The sequence below is a fragment of the Callithrix jacchus genome, chromosome 13 (genome assembly GCF_049354715.1).
Source record: "Callithrix jacchus isolate 240 chromosome 13, calJac240_pri, whole genome shotgun sequence".
Classification (NCBI taxonomy): domain Eukaryota; kingdom Metazoa; phylum Chordata; class Mammalia; order Primates; family Cebidae; genus Callithrix; species Callithrix jacchus.
The window spans coordinates 26674561-26695075 of record NC_133514.1 but is presented as its reverse complement, the minus strand read 5'-3'; the positions used below and the strand labels follow the sequence as shown (position 1 = coordinate 26695075).

At 34.8% G+C, this 20515-nt stretch overlaps 1 protein-coding gene and 1 long non-coding RNA gene across 3 annotated transcripts in view; one reads left to right on the top strand and one right to left on the bottom strand.

Annotated features, from left to right (window-relative positions):
* LOC118146644 (uncharacterized) overlaps nucleotides 1-9406 on the top strand; it is a 32544-nt gene extending 23138 nt beyond the window's left edge. For both annotated transcript variants that reach the window (XR_013525578.1, XR_004732482.3), the window contains 2 exons: nucleotides 2935-3034; nucleotides 4186-9406. This is a non-coding gene — a long non-coding RNA (uncharacterized LOC118146644). The remainder of the gene's footprint in view (nucleotides 1-2934; nucleotides 3035-4185) is intronic.
* Nucleotides 1-20515, bottom strand: part of SGCZ (sarcoglycan zeta) — a 1232742-nt gene that overhangs the window by 937150 nt on the left and 275077 nt on the right. The gene's annotated exons all lie outside the window — the stretch shown is intronic.

The window sequence follows — 20515 nt, the reverse complement described above, 5'->3', positions numbered from 1 at the left end:
ATTGCCTGTTATCTTCTTTTTTTTTTTTTTAACTTTTATTTAGGTTCTGGGGAATATGCGCAGGTTTGTTTGAAAGGTGAACTGTGTGTCATGGGGGCCTGAAGGTTTCGTTTACAGATCATTTCATCACTCAAGTAAAAAGCATGCTACTCAGTATGCAGGTTTTTTTTTTGTCTTCTCCCTCCTTCTAAACTTCACCCTTGAGGGGTAGGCCCTAGTTTCTGTTGTTCCCTTCTTTGTGTTCATGTATTCTCATTGTTTAGCTCCTACTTATAAGTAAGAACATGCAGTATTTGGTTTTCTGTTCCTGCATTCATTTGCTTAGGATAGTGACCTCCAGATCCATCCACATTACTACAAAGGATGTATTATTCTTTTTGTGAGTGTGTAGTATGCCATGGTATTATACTACATTTCTTTATCCAGTCTACTGCGTTCTTTATCCCATTTTCTTTATCCTGTCGACTGTTGATGGGCATTTAGGTGAATTCCATGTCTTTGCTACTGTGAATATTACTGTGATGAACATACTCATGAATTGCCTTTTAAACTAATCATTCAAGACTCTGACTTAGCCACCCTATCTCTTTATTCTAATTATATAGGCAGGGTAGGGCCTGCAGGCTGATGGTAGCTGGGTCTTCACCTTTAGCTTTAAGGAATGCTGCTGCCGTTCTTGGCAGATCTCTTAAGCACATTTTAGTACTCAGTTTTATAATCCAGTTGTCAATTTGGGGTTAATATAACAAGTACTATTCTTATATAACCAACTATGTTAGTTTAATAATTTCTAAAAGCCTGAGAGTCAACTACTGCACCAACCCATGATCCCATGCCAAAAGAAAGATAAATGTGACTATGTTGAATATTTTGAATAAACAGTGTCCTGAATTGGGGACCACATTTTCTGAACAATAATACATGTTCTCCTCTGTTGGACTATGATTTTCATAACAATGGTAAGAACATGTAAGTTAGGAGAATATTGGAAAATTTTAAGTTGTGGATTCATTGCCCTGAAAATGAACTTTAGGCAGTTATACCACATTAATTTGCTGAAAGAGTAGTTAAAAGATGTAACTAAAATGCAACAGAAGCCAGTTTAGTAGTAAAACAACAGACCAATAGATTATATGGGTCAGCAAGGATAAGTTATTATTTAAGTTGTCTGAATAGCTATAAATATATTCACATATACACTATGAACATGGGCTCTTTGATTTAAAATGGGGTTATATTTCAATAAACCCACTGTAGGTTGAGGATTGTGTAATTTGAAAGTGCATTTTCAGTCCAGGTGGGATGGCTCATGCCTGTAGTCCCAACACTTTGGGAGGTGGATCATGAGGTAAGGAGTTCGAGACTAGCCTGGCTAATATGGCAAAACCCGGTCTCTACTAAAAAATACAAAAATTACCCAGACATTGTGGTGGGCACCTGTAGTCCCAGCTACTCAGGATGCTGAGGCAGGAGCATCTCTTGAACCTGGGAGGCGGAGGCTGCTGTGAGCCAAGATCACACCACTGCACTACAGCCTTGGTGACAAATTGAGACTCTGTCTCAAAAAAAAAAAACAAAAAGAAAGTGCATTTTCAACTTAAGATCTTTTCAACTTAAGATGGGTTTATTGAGGTCTGAGACTTAATCCCATTTTAGTCAATGAGTGTACTGAATGCATGTCCCTCTCACACCGTCGTAAGTTGAAAAATCATTAGGTCAAGCCATTATAAGTTGAGGACTATCTATATCTCCATATTATAACACTTCAGACATGAAAATCAAGGTATGAGCTATGCTGTTCAAAATTACTTTTAGGCAGCCTGCAGTACATGCTATCGGAAGTGCAAGATATAACCATCAGTCTTTGAACCACAGAAGGCTGACCTCCATTTCTATCCTTGTGAGGCTTGTGCTAAAGAGAAGTACCTAATCCACGTATGATATGCACATGGAAACTCCATGAGAATAAGAAAGTTAAAATAGGAGCAGACATGGATAGGTAATGTTGACGAGGCCAGAGAAATCCTTATGCTACATTTACAATCTGAACTTATGGGGAAAACAAATCATAAATAAGACAAACTACAGTACAAGAAAAATCTATATAGATCAAATTTGCATTATGATCTTGCCGTTTCCTCCATAATCTTTGTCAAATAGTAGTCTTTCCTAATTAATTATCTCACACCCTGTATGAAATCCATGGTGGATACTCAATTATAACTTACAAGGTTGTGTGTTGTATTACTCTAAGGCTTTTGTGCTTGTCAGTTATTCTAAGTAATTTCAGGAAGGGTTGATGAAATTTCAATGATTGACAAGAATGAACATTTTATTTTGGATCAAGACTACTGTGAAGGTTAATTTTAGGTGTCAGTTTGAGTGGATTAAGGAATGGCTAGAAAGCTGGTAAATCCTTCTTTCTGGATATGTCTGTAAGGGTGTTTCTGGAGGAGACTGGCATGTGACTTGCCAGACTGAGTGGTGCAGCTCTGCACTCAATGTGGACAGGCATCATGCAACCAGCTGGGGGCCCAGAGAGAACACAAAGGCAATTCTTTCTTCCTCTCCTGAAGCTGCAGCATCCGTCTTTTGTCCTAAGAACATCAGAACTTTATTGTCTCCAGTTTCTGGACTCAGGAACTAACACCAGTGACCCCCTCAGGTTCTCAAGACTTTTGCTTCAAATTGAGTTACATCATCACCTTCCCAGGTTCTGAGGTCTTAAGACTTGCACTGACCCATGCTATTGGCATCCCAGGGTCTCCAGATCGCAGATAGGCCTCTCATAGGACTTTTCAGCCTCCATAATTACATAAGCCAATTCCCCTACTAAATCCTCCCTCATATATATACATACACACCCCCACACACACACACACGTCATTCATATATATATGAATAATTCTGTATACTATTGGTCCTGTCTTATAGGGGCTGTCTTCTAGAGAACCCTGACTAATACAAATACACTTGTTTTGATTTACTACTGAGTCAAGAGCAAGTAGAGCAAAGGATATAGATATCACTCACAGTGAGTATATGCAGATCCATGAAGCCTCCCAGTCCCTTGCAGTGGTCAATATTGTCAAGCAGAGCGTAGACTGTAAGCTGGAGATGTTAGTAAACTGTTCTCTGGGCTCTCTCATAGGCTGCTAGGCTCAGAGTGGCCACATATACTCATCATCCATCACAGAAGGAAATGCTGCTCTCCTCAGTCCCAAACTTTGCATTTCATTTCTAACTGCACTGTGGCCAATAGCAGCAGGATGGTTTTTGCACACATTAGTGTGTTCTTCCATGATGTGATTCAGGTATTTCCACCTGTGTAACTGGGTTCTCTCTCTAAGTTATGAACCGCCAGGCAGGGACTGAATCATCTTTTTCTTTTATACTCTGCTGAGTGCCTGGCACAGTGTTTGCACACACAGTGTTCACTATTGTATTCCATAACAGGACTGGCACTGTTTCACACTCAAACCAGAGAAATTTGTTAGAAATCTGTATTTTTTTTTTTTTTTTTTTTTGAGACGGAGTTTCACTCCTTACCCAGGCTGGAGTGCAATGGCGTGCTCTTGGCTCACCACAACCTCTGCCTCCTGGGTTCAGGCAATTCTCCTGCCTCAGCCTCCCGAGTAGCTGTGATTACAGGCGCGCGCCACCGTGCCCAGCTAATTTTTTGTATTTTGAGTATAGACGGGGTTTCACCATGTTGACCAGGATGGTCTCGATCTGTTGACCTCGTGATCCACCCGCCTCGGCCTCCCAAAGTGCTGGGATTACAGGCTTGAGCCACCGCGCCCGGCCAGAAATCTGTATTTTTACCTCTTTCTATAGTAAGGGTTTGAAACATAAAATGAGCTTTTGAGAACGCAAACCAAAAAAAATTTTTTTTCTCTGTCGCCAGGCTGGAGTGAAGTGGTGCGATCTCGACTCACTCCAACCTCCGCCTCCCGGGTTCAAGCAATTCTCCTGCCTCTGCCTTCTGAGTCACTGGGACTACACCTATGCATCACCACGTCCAGCTAATTTTTGTATTTTTAGTAGAGACGGGGTTTCACCATGTTGGCCAGGATGGTCTCGGTCTCCTAACTTTGTGATCCGTCTGCCACGGCCCCCAAGAGTGCTGGGATTACACGCGTGGGCCACCATGTCTGACCACATCTTTGTATTTTTTTTATGCAGCCTCTCGCCTCTTGAAAACAGAAAGAAAAAGTAACCCTAGTACATCAATAGAGTTTAATCAAACTTTGAAAAGCAACACTCTCATATATCATGCAAGTGATAGTGTGAATGTTTGAGGAAGGACAAGCGGATCCTGCCATAAGCAAAAGGAATGAGCACAAAGACAAAAGCAAAATATCCTGGAAGCGATTCAAATTTCTTAATGGACCATTAGCAAACACACAGTGAGGTAAAGCTCTGGATTTGGTTGGATGGCACCATTTTGATCAGTGGCTGACATCAAACAGTGAGATCGATTTGGCTTACAGCGCAATAGAGCACATTGATTGGACCTTTTTTATTTATTTGTCCCCTTATAACTCGTTCTTTGCCTTGATATGGACAATCTCTGCAAGATATAAAAGGGCTCAGTCTCTGATCCTTTAAAAAAGATGCTTTGCTACTGGAAAAGTGGTGTGGTGTTGAGGTAGAGGCAGTGTTGATGAAAGTCAGCATCACTTTATAATTGCACTAAATATAAAACTTTTGTACTTCTGTTAGTAAAGACATTGTGCCCCTTCAATGCAAACAATAAGCTTTGGGACATGAGCAAGAGCAAATATCATTAAGTATTTTATTCACTGTGTTGAATCCATTATAGATGACACCTGAAAGAAAAGCATTAAATATGATGCCACCTCACAAGGATCCTGTAATTTTAATGTATTAGACCTCATGGTATCTCATTAGGTATAATTTTGACTGCAAGCACAGCATTAATGTTGTAATAGCCATTTGGTTTGCCTTATAGGCAGCTACTGAGGAACAGGAATTACCTAATAAAATTTATCAGATTGAATTCCAAAATCTGATAATGTGAGTTGATCTAATTATCTTTCTTCCACCTCTCTCCAACAAAGCTGTATCTAATGATAGCAAAAGCATTGTAAAGGCATTTTTGCATTGTTTGAAGGAGGCAAGCCTTCTGAAACTCCTTCATTATGGAGAAGGGGAGAAGAGAAGCTGCCACAGGCCATAGGAGGTACGGGGTTAAGGAAGAAGAGACTGGTACTGTTTTTTCTATAAGCAGAATGGTAATATTTATTTTCTTACTAAGCTTGATCCTAGAATTGATCGATATTTAAATTGCTGAGTGAAGGAGGCATATGGAAAAATATCATAATCAATATTGCCTAGTTAGTTGAAATAGAAACTGTCAAAGGATTTTGAATTACCATAAGATGATGAAAATTGAGTATTCTTTCCCTCTTAATATACTGGCCATAGGAAATTTAAGAATCACAACTCAAGAGGCCATCTAAGTCCTAAAATTTATTCATACCACTAAGAAAGAAAAAGAGATTATTAACTGAATGGAAAAATACTTCAAAAGATTTCCTCAATCTCATCCCTTTAATCTTACAAAAGAGAGAGAGAGAAAGAGAAAGAGAGAGAGAGAGAGAGAGAGAGAGAGAGAGAGAGAGAGAGAGAGAGATGTCTCCCCTAGATCAAACTATTACTACCCTTCTTCTCTTCTCAATACAAAGCAGAGCCTAGTAGTCTGGACTTCCTCAGATGAAATTTATCCATTATCCTACTCCAGGTAGTTTCCTCTTCTCCTTTTTAATAAAAGTACTCCTGCCAGCATCACTAACTACCTCCTATTTTGCAAATTCTGTGACTGTCTCAAGCCTAATGTTACTTTCATCAGCAACATTTCACATGATTAAGCCTTCTATCCTACTTGAACTCTTTCCTATTATGACTTCCACATCCAGACACTGCTGGTTTTGTGTTTTTATTTTGTTCCGTGTGCTTGTTTGTTTTCTCACTTCTGCATTTCTTCACATTCATTCTTTAACCCTGTTTTAGTTTTTTATAACTCCAAACTTCCCTTCAAAGCCGGGACTTCTCAACTTCTTTTTTTCTTTCATCTATCTCCTGTGTTATCTTTTCCCTGTGGTTTCCCCTAGGTGATGGTAAGTACAAGCATATCCACAAAGATTCCCCTCACATACTGCCAAATCACAATATCCAAAGTACATTCGGTACACTTCCTCTGAAACTTACACTGCCTAGAATTTGCTCTCTCAATTTCCCAACCAGAAAACCAAGAATTATCCTGAAAATACAACTAAAATATCAGTATACATATTAAGTATTTTATCTAGAAGCTGTGTTTTCACATTTCTCTTTAAACTACTAGTTAGTAGTACTGCAATCACAGTAACAGTAGCTAAAAATAATTTTGCCTTTCAAGGAAGAAGATACTGACTAGATTGTCTAGTGAAAAGTAGTAATTAAAAATATTGCTGTACTTTTGATCTTTAAGTATGCAAATTAAACTTAAAAGTACAGAAAATTAGGGTTGAAATATGCACCTATTCCTTTAAAAGGAAAAACCTTCACTCTATGGACCAAAAAAAAGTTACTGTGTAAAGAGAAGATTGATTTCACTTCACATGACTGATTTGTCTAGAGCATGAAGATTTATTATCATAAGAAGTTATTATTTCAGGAAACTAAAGATAAAATCAATACTTTGGAGATCATTAAATCTTGGCATGAATTGAGCACTGAAGGCAAGATATTTTACTGTGACATGAAGATATTTATATTTTATGAATTCTGAGGTCATTTTGCTGGCACATTTAATTTTGGCCTAAATAAAGGCAAAAAAAATTATCATTTTGGATTATCTCTGCTCAATGTTGTAACAATATGTGCTACTCTACATTTAATTATAAAGTTTTGTTTTGCTGTATAATTGTGATTAATAAAACAAGGGCATATGAGAAATGAAGTAATAAAAGTTTATAGTCAATATAATTATTCTAGAACAAAAATCGTTTCATTCAAACAAAGTATAAAAGAGTTTGACAAAAGATCGAAAGTTAAGGTAATTCATGTTTAAGACTGCTGTTTTAAATGTAAATACAAGTGAGCTATTTTTTCTTTATGAGTAACTAATAATGAAAATACCAGGTCATTTATTTCTTAAATTTTATTCTTTTCATATATGATACCCAGCTATTAACGGCTTTCAAAACAGATTTCAATAAATCAGCATCCAAATGAGTCTAAAACATTCTTAAAATACTAAAACTACACTCTCTCCAAGGGTAGTGTATTTTCTTTTGCAATATGAATTCTATCTTCTGGAACATTCAATAAATAAATGGCCACTCTCAGGTCCACCGTGCAGAGAAAATCAAAGATAGGCCAGAGGGTCTTTATGGGGAATAAGTAAAAACAGACCAAATGACGAAGTTCTGTATTGCCAAGCACATGTATAATGTTTTATGTATTTCCCTCTCTCCTTCGTTTCCTTCCTTTCTTCTTCCTTCCTTCATGCTTTCCTCCCTTCTTTCCTATTTTGTTGTTCTATCTTCTCCCCTCCTCCTTTTTCTCCTTTCCCTTTCTCTTCTGCTCTTCTTCTCTCTCCTTTTATCAAAAGTGTCAGGAAGACCAGCATGAAATATCTTTAACTTTTAACAATCACCTTTAACATAACATGTTCATTAGCATTATCTTTGAGCAATAATACTTGATAAGTCTAAGTGAGTTTGTGTTTTTAACTTGATCAGAGAAGTAATACTTTTACAGTTAAGATGTTGGCAACAAAAGCACACCTCAGTAAAAAGTTCCAGAAATACAGGCACTCGTGTAAAAGCAAGATTTGAGACATGTGGATGTGGTGAGCCAATGTAAAACATAAGCAATGTTATAAGGGTTGAATTCATAAGAGTATGTAGTCTAAAACAATTTAAATCTGTATTATTAATTATATTACCCATAATAAAATTGGCTTACACGTCTAATAAAATATGTAAAGGGGAGGTTAAATAGTTGATAACAGAAATAATTAAAAGTCTATGGAAAGAGTCAAAATTAATGAATATTCTAGGCTAAAATTAAAAATATCAAATATAGGCGAAGTAAGTCAAAACTGGAGAGTAAAGGGATATAGTAAATATGTAAATAAATATTATTTCTCTAAGCTTTAATAGTGTGGAGAAAATCACATAAAGGATCCACATTATTTTTAAAATCTGGTTGGCACTGTGTTTGCAAGGATGTTAAACAAATGGTCCTAATGTATTCTTACATTTAGTCCAATTTATGACAGAATTTGAACTAAATATAGATTCTCTTTATAGTAATACCTCAATTGTATTTGTTATGCTGACTTGAAACATATGAATTATTAATTTTATGTAAAATAATTCATAGAAACAGGTTAGGAAACAAGCTGTTAAAAATTAGCATTAAGAACATTCTAAAAATTATTTTATTTTCCTATACTTTTCATGAAATGTGAACCCAAGTGATTTAAATTCACTTATTAGAAATCCATTGTCTTTAAAAAGGGGAAGAAAAGAGGATATTTTTACATGCTGACCGTAATAACTTATTCTTAAATACTTCTGAGATTATATGGTGAGATAATAAATGTGTTCACCACAAAATCATTCCTAAACGCAGCTATAATATGTCAAGAATTATCTAATACAAGTGAATTTATTGAAGTTTAAATGTAGAAATAACAGCTGGTTCAACATCTAAAAAATAATTAATTACCAGCATAAATACTATGACTAAATGATCATTTGTAATTTACAGTGATCAAATGATTAAAGATACATGTTTTTAAAAATAGGAATACCCCAAAATTACAGGTCATTCTTAACTTTAATGTATCTGTTCATATAAAAATATTTGCAATTAGATCAATGACATATTGTTAAACCCATAAATTGGTCATGTATTGCATAAGAATATTAATCTTTTTTATATTAACACTTTCAAATCTGTTCTAAAAATGTAACTATTTTATTTCAAACAAATACCATTTGCTTGCCTAATGAGCATTCTTAAGCATCTGATTGACCTGCCTATTATAATTTATGAATTCATATGCTGGAAATTTTTTCAACTAACATAATTGAATTCTGTTTGATACTCCATGTTCAGTCTGCATCCTGAGTAAAGTATTTTTTCTGAATATTAATATATCATCTAAAATGAAAGGTAAGAATTCTGGGGTCAATTATAATTTCTTACCTGAATAAACAACCACACTAAAATATATTTCTTCATAAATCTAAGTTATTTCTAATCATAATCTGAATTATCATCATTGTTTTATTATCTCACCAAGAAAACAGGAATTATAAGCATAGCTTGGCTTACAGGTCAGACATCATTACTCTCACTTTGGTTTATTTGTAAAGCACTATCAAGTTATATCTGTATTTGTGACTCAGCTTTTCTCTTTTTTCCCTACTTTCATTTCAGGTTCAGGGAGTACCCATATGGGTCTGTTACATGGGTCAACTACACGTTGCTGAGGTTTAAGTGATGCTGATTGAGTGGTAATGCTGGAGTATTTAAAATTCAGCTCAAGTTCCTTCACTAGGGAGGCATCATTGAGTTCACCTTTCTTTGACAATGTTGATAAATTTGCATTAACTTTGTTTTTACATTTTTATCCTCACCCTCTAGCAAATTATAGAATAATTTTGCAATGATGCTTGTTAGTAGAACTCTGGCCAGAATGAAGGATAGTTTATAGACACTCAGGAGATAGTATCTGTGACTTTGGCCTCATTAAAATGAGATTTGAAACAAGTACAAAGAAAAGAGGGGCAGGAACATTGATTTTCTTGAACTTTAAATTTCCAAAGTATTTATGGTTACCCAAGGTATTAAAGACAGAGCTTTTAGTAGATTGAAGTCGTTGTTAGCAATGCAAATTAGAAAAAAGCTGTTCTGATACAAGGTATTCAGCATAGCCTACTGTGTGCTCCAAACACGGGTATTTGGATTCAGCTACAATTGAAATCCACATTGCAGAATTCTAGAGCAGGAAAAAAATATCTGACATGGGTTGATGGATTTTGCTAATCAGGGTTGACCAACTCACTTTCTGAAGACAAGGTGAATGAAGCATATTTATACGCAGGGATAACATCAAATCAGACATCTGTATGTGTGTGTTTGATCACTTCTATTAGTCCATTCTCACACTGCTATAAAGAACTATGTGAAACTGGGTAATGTGTGAAGAAAAGAGGTTTAATTGACTCACAGTTCCGCAAGCTGTACAAGAAGCATGGCTGGGAGACCTCAAGAAATTTACAATCATGGTGCAAGGCGAAGGGGAAGCAAGCACTTCTTACCATGGCAGAACAGAAAAGAGAGAATGCCAAGAAGTAAGGGCTATGTACTTTAAAACAACCAGATGTCTTGAGAACTCTATTACTATCCCCAGAACAGCAAGGGGGAAATCTGCCCCCATGATTCAGTCACCTCCCACCAGGTCCCTCCCCCAATACTAGGAATTACAATGTGACATGAGATTTGGGTGGGGACTCAGAACTAAACCATATTATCACCCCTTCCAGCTTAACTCAGAAAACATCCAAAGATGTAGTCTTCATCTGTCTCATGTAACCAATGCTGTAGCCATGGAAACAGTGTGGCAGAAGTGCAACAGCAGAGGTTAGGGACCCCAGCTCTAAAGCCAGATTTGTAGTTTTCAGGCTCATTTCACCACTTACTCACTATGCAGACTTCTAAGTCACTTTACTATACTGGGGCTCAATTTCCCCATTTGCAAAATTGGGATAATAATGCTGCCTCTAGCATGATGTGTTTAAGAAGATTAAATACATTAATTCAGGGTAGGTTTTTAAAACAGTACTTGATACAAAATACTCAAGCAATATACATTATTATGATCACTTCAGAGAGGTTCAGTTCTATTATTCTTGTAAATACTCAGTTCTCTCTCTACTTGCCTAAAATCTGTTTATGTTTAAAGCTTTTATGAGAGATATTGGCTAAATATTCTTTTCACCCCCAGTTCTTTCAGTGTTACTGATAAGTAGTTAAGTAAACTCTTTACATAGTTTATGAAATTCTTTATGACAGATGAAACAGACAATGTTGGAAAAATTATGAATTTCTTCTGAAGTATGCTCTTGAAATGCTACTTCATTTAGCCTCAAATTCAAAAACAATAACTTCATTCTATCAGATAATCTGATAATGTACACTAGTCCAAAGTACGGCTTAATTGTCCATTTTCAAAGAACATAAGATTCCTTACTTCATTTATACACAATTTCTTTGACTTTCCACTATTCGCAAGGTACAGTACTACTAGTTATACATGGTATAGAAAAGGTTTATAGTATAAGTACAAAATAAAATGAAAACTGATCAGAGCCTTAGAATTACACATAGCAACCAAAGATGTGGCAGACAGACACTATCTGCCTTCATATCCACCTTCAATCATTGAAGACCGCCTTCAATGTTTTTCTGCTGCTGGTTTCATGTCCTGGTGAATTTTTCCCCCCCACACTAAATGTGCACAGGACTTGCAGCTTGTTGTAACCAGTAAAAGATGGCAAAGTTATGTGATGTAGCTTCCATGATTGCATTACATATAATTATAACCTCTCTCCTGCTGGGAGACTCTTTAGCAAGGCCCACCCTTATTGGCTTTGATGGCAAAGGCCCTATGAAGGTAAGGAGCAATGGGCAGCTTCTAACCAACAGCCAAAAAGAAGCTGAGGCTTTCAGTCCCACAATCTGCAGAAACTGAATCTTCCTAAAACCTCAGTCAGTTTGGATTCTTAACTGATTGAGCCCCCGGTGAGACTCCAAGTAGGTCCATTATCTTCACTGCAGCCAGAGAGGTACACTGAAGCAAAGGATTCATTCTTATTCCTGACCACAGAAACTTGCATAATAAATGTGTGCAGTGTTAGGCCACTCTTTGTGATAATTTGTTACAGAGTAATAGAAAGCAAATATAAATTTGAAAGAGCTTACAATCCATGTTATTGCTTTCCCAGGTGCTATGATATAGTATTATTACATAATCAAATAAGATATAGGACATTTTCCTCAATGTATAGTTTTATTTCATATTGAATTAACAGTCTCAGAACCTTAGAAGTCTTCTCTATGTGTCTGCTAAACCACATCCTCCATTTTTCTTAAATAATAATAGCCATTCTTTTTATTTTTCTTACAGTTCTATTGGCCATGCATGCATCTCCAGCGTAATTTATAGAAGTTTAAAAAAAAACTTCACAACTTCATCATGCTTTCTATCTGCTTGTGACTTGCTTCTTTTTTTTTTTTTTTTTTTTTTTTATGTTATGTTTGTGAATCCCATCCATCTTGACTAGTGTAGCTATATCGGGTTTTTTTGTGTTATGTCAGTCCATTGTATAAACCTATCAATTTGTCCTTCCAAATACAACTGGAGATTCTGCCTCTTTCCCGCAGCAACTCAAAGACACAATGCTTGTACTATAAGCACTGTTGTGCCTGTCTCCTGGTGCGTATTTTCACATGTGAAGTTCCTCAGTGACAGGGATGTGCATTTCAGCTTAAGTAGGTAACACCAAGCTGTTTTCCAAAGTGACAGTGCAAGCAATGTATGACATTCATGCTTCACCATATTGTTACCAATACATGGTGTTGTCAAATTTCAGTTTTGCCAATGTATTGGGTATATAACAGTATCAAATCATGATTTCACTTTCCTAATTACTAAAAAGGTTATTTTTCAATATTTTATTGATATGTGGATTTTCACTTTTACTATTTTTCTGCTGGATTGTCAAGACTTGTTTTTTTCATTGACAAAAGTTTTTGAAATATTTTGCATATAATCTAAATATCACTTTTGAATTATGCATATCAACTCAAAAATCTTTTATCTGTTTTTGTGTTGCAAGAGTCCATTTCTTCTTTATGATTTATCTTCTTACTTTTTATAGTATCTTTGGAGTAAATAGAAGTTCATTTTCATGCCATTATTAAACTCTATGCTGCATAGTTAGAGCTTTTCTAAAACTTTATTTATTTATTTATTTTTAATTTTTTTTTTTTTGAGACGGAGTTTCGCTCTTGTTACCCAGGCTGGAGTGCAACGCGCCATCTCGGCTCACTGCAACCTCCACCTCCTGGGTTCAGGCAATTCTCCTGCCTCAGTCTCCTGAGTAGCTGGGATTACAGGCACGCGCCACCATGCCCAGCTAATTTTTTGTATTTTTAGTAGAGACGGGGTTTTACCACGTTGACCAGGATGGTCTCGATTTCTTGACCTCGTGATCCACCCGCCTCGGCCTCCCAAAGTGCTGGGATTACAGGCTTGAGCCACCGCGCCCGGCCAAACTTTATTATTTTACTTTTCACATTTTGGATTTTAATGAAATTGAAATTGATTTTTAGTGCTTAATGGGAGGTAGGACTCTACTTATACTTTTAATAAATGTCCTGGTATCGGTTTTTGAACAGACTGTTCCCTTCCCACTAATCTGCACTTTCAACTCTATAGTATAACAGACATTTATTAATTTTTTTAATATTAAATGTTTATATGTTACATATTTTAATAACACTTGCCTTTACGTCTCAACCAGAAATAAACAGGATAATTCTCATTTTTCATGCACAGAATGTCAGTGCATGCAATGTCTTATGAGATAAACGAAAACATGAAGTACTACAATAACAAAATAACAGAAAGTACCAAAATAACACAAAGTTTTTCCCAATATAAAAATATTTTAAAAACAAAATTACAGATGTCTGGGTGATATAAAAGTCATCATACAACTATATTCTCATTTCATTAATGGTAAAATATTTCTAACATCTATGCTCAGACTCGAATAGCCAGTTTATTTTCACACTATTATATTACTAGGAAAATAATAATACATTTCTACTAGTCTACTTTTTAGGAACAATAATGAATTTCACCATTTGTCAAGTATTTTTTGAACTAGTAGTCCTTTAAAATTGACAGCATATTTTTTCTCAAACAAAATTGGTTCCATGTGCATACACAAACAGAAACACATACACACAGACATACACACAATTACATGTGCCCTAGCATGAAGGAAAAATATAACCCTGGAATTTATATAGTGAATTTGAAGGATAATGTAAGGGAAAAATTAAGATTTTGGCTATAAGTAATGCTACCTCTACATAACATTGAACTTGATTACAATTATTATCATTAAATAAATTCTATAAATATGTATAATTTTGTTTTATTGCTCATATGCAAATAGTCATGTAAATTTGAAAACAGATGGTGATATTGTTCAGTAGAATGAATATGTATTAACATATGCATCCTAACTTATTTGTCAAATATAAATTTTCATCTTCTTTTTAAATTTAATGGTTAACAAAAACTTTGTAGTAAAGTAAGTATATGTGAAATAGCTCTAATATGTTTGTGGGATATTCATATCTACCTTATTCATAAAACTTACGGTAAATATATTAATCTTCCATTCATTGTCACTTGGTCTTACTGATTTTCAAAAACTAGATTTTGATATTGAAGCATATATTTTACATATATGTTTAATGTCTAAGCCTGAATTTTACCAATCATTCACACAATTCTCAGTGAGATAAAATTATCTTATTTGTCATGTTTTACTTGAAGTAAACTCTTAAGGGTTCTTATTATATGGTGCCCAGATATATTGTTTTAAAGTTACTTTGGGACATTTGCATTCAGAGTAATTATTTTATGCCTCAATTTTTATGGCTACCTTACATATTGCAAATTCAATGTTATGTATTGTGAGTATATATTCATGATTGTGAATTCAAGTTTTCTTCTCATAGTGGATGCTACAGTTGGAAATACACATTAAAAAGTCAATAAATTTTTGCTTTTTGCTATGCTGAAAATCTAAAATGACTTTTGTAGTACAAGTTCATTTCATTCATTTACTAAGAGATAGATAACAAGACTTAAAGAAAAATACTTATGTGTGACACTGAGAGCCTGAAATAAATTTACCAAAGTAATTTAAAGTACTGAATCCTACAGTGCTTGAAAGAAATAATAGCACACCAAAACGTCACAAAAGTGATTTTAACACATATTTTTTTTTCTATTTTAGCATTTTACTCATGAAAGAATAATTTCACCATATAGCATGTAGGGTAGAATCAGAAGGGGTCCTTTGGGCTATTTTATTTGAATTTTTTTATGTTTTCACAAATAAATAGAATAAGTTTATTTTATATATTTTGGTGAGTAAAAAAAGAACCCAAGTTTACCCTCCTAAGTTTTTACCCAAAAGAAAATACATATTCATAAAAAATGCTTTTATAAAATAGTTCATAGTTTTATTCAAAATACAAAAAATATTAAAACAAATGAAATGTTGGTGTCTGGCTAAAAAATTTGTGGTATGTTCATAGAATGGAATATTTATAATTAGCAAGAAAAAGATACGCAATACTGATACATTAGGCAACATGGTAAACTCTAAAAACAATGCTGAATAAAGAAGGTGAACATGAAAGAGCACATCCTGAATGATGTCATTTAGAAGTTCTAGAACAGAAAAAACTAGTGTGTGGTGGAAAAAAGAATGAGAACTAACTGTGGAGGTGGAAATTGACGGGAAAGGATAATGAAAGAACATTCTAGGTGGTTCAGTCTGCATAGGGGTTTGAGTTATACTAGTTGTATGCATTTGCATAAACTCTGAAAACTTACACTTTAGATTTGTGCATTTTATCACATATGTAAATTTTATCTCAAAAGTATAAAAACTAAAAAATATTGGACTTTATGGTGCTGCATACTGAAATATTTAGGAGGAAGCCCACAGATGTCTGCAACTTATTTTGAATTGCATAAAAATATCAAGGTTGAAAGATGGAGAAACAGACATGGATAGGTAGATATTTAAGTAATAAAACAAGGATAGCCAAATAGTAATTACAGAATCTGTGTTTGATTGACAGATTCTCTAAAACTCTTCTAATGTTTCTGTATGTTTAAAATTTTTCTAATGTTTGAGCAAAATAAAACAAATCAAGAACTCCTGCTACACAGTAAAACAAACATTTTTTTATTCCTTATGGCATACAAGCACTAATGCCAGCTTGCTGTATAAACATTATCATCAACTATACACAGTAGATTTCAAAGACATTTTTTTCAGTAATACAACCAAAATGTAATAGCATACAATCCTAGATGTTTTACAGGTCTGACAGAGGTCAGAAATTATTCACATAAAAGTCTGTGAACATGATGTGTAATTGGTAGATAATCATACCAATAGTGATACAGTGGAGATGTAACCGAAGTTAAACTATATATTCACGATTCCTTTATAACTGGTGATATGCTTTCCTTGGTTGGTTGCTTGGTTTGTGGGTGTATCAGTTCTGGTGCAGCAGGAGTGAAAGTTTCAAATTAGCCAGATAATAACTAATCCAAAGATATCATACATAAAGAAACCTCCAAATTAATGGGTAAATATGATGTTGCTTATGGTATATCTACCATAACTCTTTCTTAATAACATAGGATGACTTAGTTTTAAAACATACAAAATAGTTGAATCACTTAATATCAAATGTAGAATATTTATTAAAATATTGGTTATCAGTGTCTGGGTATCCAGCAACAACAGCAGAAAACACTGTCATTGAACACTGAAGCTTATTATACACATGTTCCAGACAAAAGCGTAGTCCATTTAGAACAAACTTTTCTTAAGTGACTTTTTAAAGATTCTCTGTCATCATTCACTCTTTAATTCTGCTGGTTGGTCTACCTATTCATATTTGAGATAGTCTTTAGTCCAAATACAGAGTCACTATCTGGTTTTTAGAAAAAGGAGGAGGGGAGGGAAAGATACAAGGAGAAGAAGCTTTCCCTGATTTTCCAGCATGCCCTGAGGAAAGGTCAGTTTTAACTGATTACTATGGTGCTGAGCAACCAATCAAAACTCTGCCAAAAGTCTTTCATTTCAGAGCTCATGCTGCCACTTTAATACTCCAGTTTTACTTTGCTGCCAAATCTATCACACGGTTGTGAAGCAAAGAGGTTGCACAGATTACAAAGGTGAAGACTGACATGCATTTGGAAAATCAAAACATAATAAAAACAATTTCCATAACTTTTTTTCAAGATTTCATCTTATATATCCACGAATAATTTTTGCCAATGCTCTTTGCGAATTAATGCAATACATTTCTTTTCTACAAAGGGCACTACAGTATAGACTGTATTTATTGTAACCCTTGAATCAGCGGCAAATGCAATAAAATTCTAAATTCCTTGGCTTGATTATTTTATTGATGGCCATAGGTTGAGATACCATGGAACATGAATTGCCACTCTGACTTTTTCTATGGTTTTAGAAATTGTACCAAAAAAAATACTTCTGAGAGTAAGAACTAGCAACTGAGATGCAATGATTTAAATAAAATTTCGCTAGTCATATCTTAATAGGCCAGAAGTACCTATGAATAAGTATGAATCCCTGTTGAATGCCACTGAAGGCAGTTGAAGGACATAATCTTCATTTTTTTAACCTTGATGAGCTTCATCTTTTCCTGAGCAGCTACAATAGTCAATGCTTTTGGCTAGGGGTGGTGTGCAATACCAAAAATGTGAAGAAAATGATGCCATCCCTATCTTAGAGCTTGAATATTACTGACTCACCAATAAGAAATACTCAAATCATAAATACCGTACCATTTCTGAGCTGTGAAGAAATAGCTAAAGAAGCCCATCAATCAGCAGTCACTGTTTCTACTATATCAATTAAAGAAATGACTAGTAATTTTTTTACACACCCTGCAGCTAGTTTAGTTTTATGAAGACAGAATCATGTGACCACTTAAAGTAGAATTGTGTTCACATAGAAGAGAACAAGGAACATTATCTTTCTACTGCAAGGAAATGGCACACGCGCACATACACACACACACACACACACACTCTCTCTCTCTCTCTCTCTCTCTTTCAAGCAGAAATCACAAAGCCAATATTACATGTTAGCAAAGAAGAGAGTGCATTATTGTTTATCCATGATGTCCCTGTATGTGCTTAGCATTTTAACTATAAGTTCCTCAGCAGCAAGACATGAATCAATGCTTCAGTGGGGCCTGAAGTACACTGAATTGTATGTTTTAGCCTGTGGGTACTTTTGGTCTGCTAATGAGCTTAAACAATCTGTTGACCTTCCTTGCTCCATCATTTTCTTATCAATATTTTTACTAGTCGGTAAATCTCTCCCAATCCTAAATACTAGCTATGATTCAAATGGACTGTCTATTGACCTGTTGTTGACTGTACAAACTGAACTCTCTCAGAAACATCTTGGAAAATATGTTGGCTTCTAGATGCAAGCAAAGAAAGTTACAGGATAACTACAGAGGAATAGGATGTTTATTACCGTAGATTCTCATTATCTGTAGTTTTACTTTCTGTGGGCTCCGCCACTGTGGAACCGTACAGTAAGATATTTTGAGAGACAGAGAAAGAGATCTCATTCACATAATTTTTATCACTCTATATTGTTATAATTGTTCTCTTTATCATTATTTTTGTTAATCTCTTACCTAATTTAAACTTTATCATATGGCATAGGATCATGTTGTTTACGAAAAAGCATAGTATGTATTGGGTTCAGTGAGATCTGCAGTTTCAGGAATCCACTGGAAGGCCTTGGAATGTGTTCCTAATGGATAAAGGGGAACTACTGTACACACGTCTTCTCAAGAGGAGAAAAGGCAGGAATAAGAGCAATGATGTAGGGATCCATCAGAACCTCAAAAGTTGTACAAGTGGTTGGGTAGCATAGGATCACTCAACAAAGAACATAGAAATTGCCTTCAAGGTGTGTGGCAGTAGGGCTCCAAACTACTCCCTAATCAAAGCAATAAAGGAGCAAGCCAGTCTACTTCATGATTTATTGTGGCTTCTGAATACTTTCTTATTTCTGCTTGCAGAACACTGATGATATCATCCTTTAATTATTTTATGGTATATATCCTTCTTCAATTAATCTAAAAAATGTTAAGACCACGTAGTAAGCACTCAATAAACAGGACAAAAAGATGAACAGGAAAGGGACAGAAAGGAAAGAAGTTTTGTCTCTTTGCTGACTTCGACATCAAGTATGTCATCAGATTTTCTCAATGGTATATAAATTATTATGTCAACCAGTTTCCGATTTATTTTTCCTTATCTCTGTTTCCCTCCAGAGCTGAAGACTTCTCATATAGACCATGATTTATATATTTTTTATTCCTTCATATTTTTTACCATGCATTTAAGACTTCTCTCATATATATATATAGTACCATGCATTTAATATATTGAGATATACAATATATCTCATAATATACTGCACCACACATTTAAGCATTCTCGTATACACAATGGCTTATATATTTTTTATTCCTTAATATATTGTACGATACATTTAAGAAAAGACACATCACCTCAAATGTTAATAGCCGTTACCCTTTTAACAAGAAATACTAAAAAAGGAGATAAAGTCAAATCAAGGTCATTATATATGTCTGTACAATTTATGATCTCTCTTACATACAAGAAAAATGACTTTGTGTTCTATTTTTATTTATAGAAACAGTAAGTGTCATAGAAGTCTCAAACAATCCTGAAGAAATAGACAGCATTATTCAGCTTGAATAGTTGCCGGTTTCTCTGTACTTTATTAGCTAAATGCATATTTTTCAATTTCAAAATATGAAAATTCATTTTTAGGTATTTGACATAGTAACTAAGAATAATAACAGTCACTAATCATTTAAGTAAATGCTAAATCGATTGGATTTTACATGAAAGATTGGCAGAGAGATGACTGTCTTAACAGCATGCTTAAACGTAATAAGGATCAATGCCACAAACGATGTTTGCACTTGGGCAAGTGTCCTGCATAAAGAAATTCGTCGTGTTAAGATATGCAGAACAAGAGAACTTGAATCATTTCTGCCATACATTGTGAGAACAGTTTGTTCTTTTCCATTGCAGACATGAAAAGCAGAAAATCCATATTAAATGTCACTGGCAATAGGGGATGAGCCCCGTTCTAGTAAAAAGTAGGTCTCCTCAGGGTTTGGTTTAGGCAAAACTGTGAAACAGGAGGAAGAGCAAGTTAAAGATTTGAAGTAATTCTTGGACTGAAAGTTGGATTTTATTTATTTTCTGAATGAGACAGCAAATAAATTTGTCTAAGTCTCTTAATTTTTCTGTATGTTAATTTATCTTTAAAAACTCAGTATCTCAGAATACCCTTAGAAATAATCACAAAAAAGTGTATATTTCTATCTTCTTTGGATTCCACTGCAACCCACAGAGCTTTCTTCCCTACATGGGTATAAGCCAACCACCTTTTCTAATTTCCAGTTATCAGTTGCCTGGTGTTTTATTAGCTAATGAGATAATCATTTGCTACAATGTCCAATCCAAAATTCTCAGGATATGCTCTGGCCTTGTTTTGAAAATGTA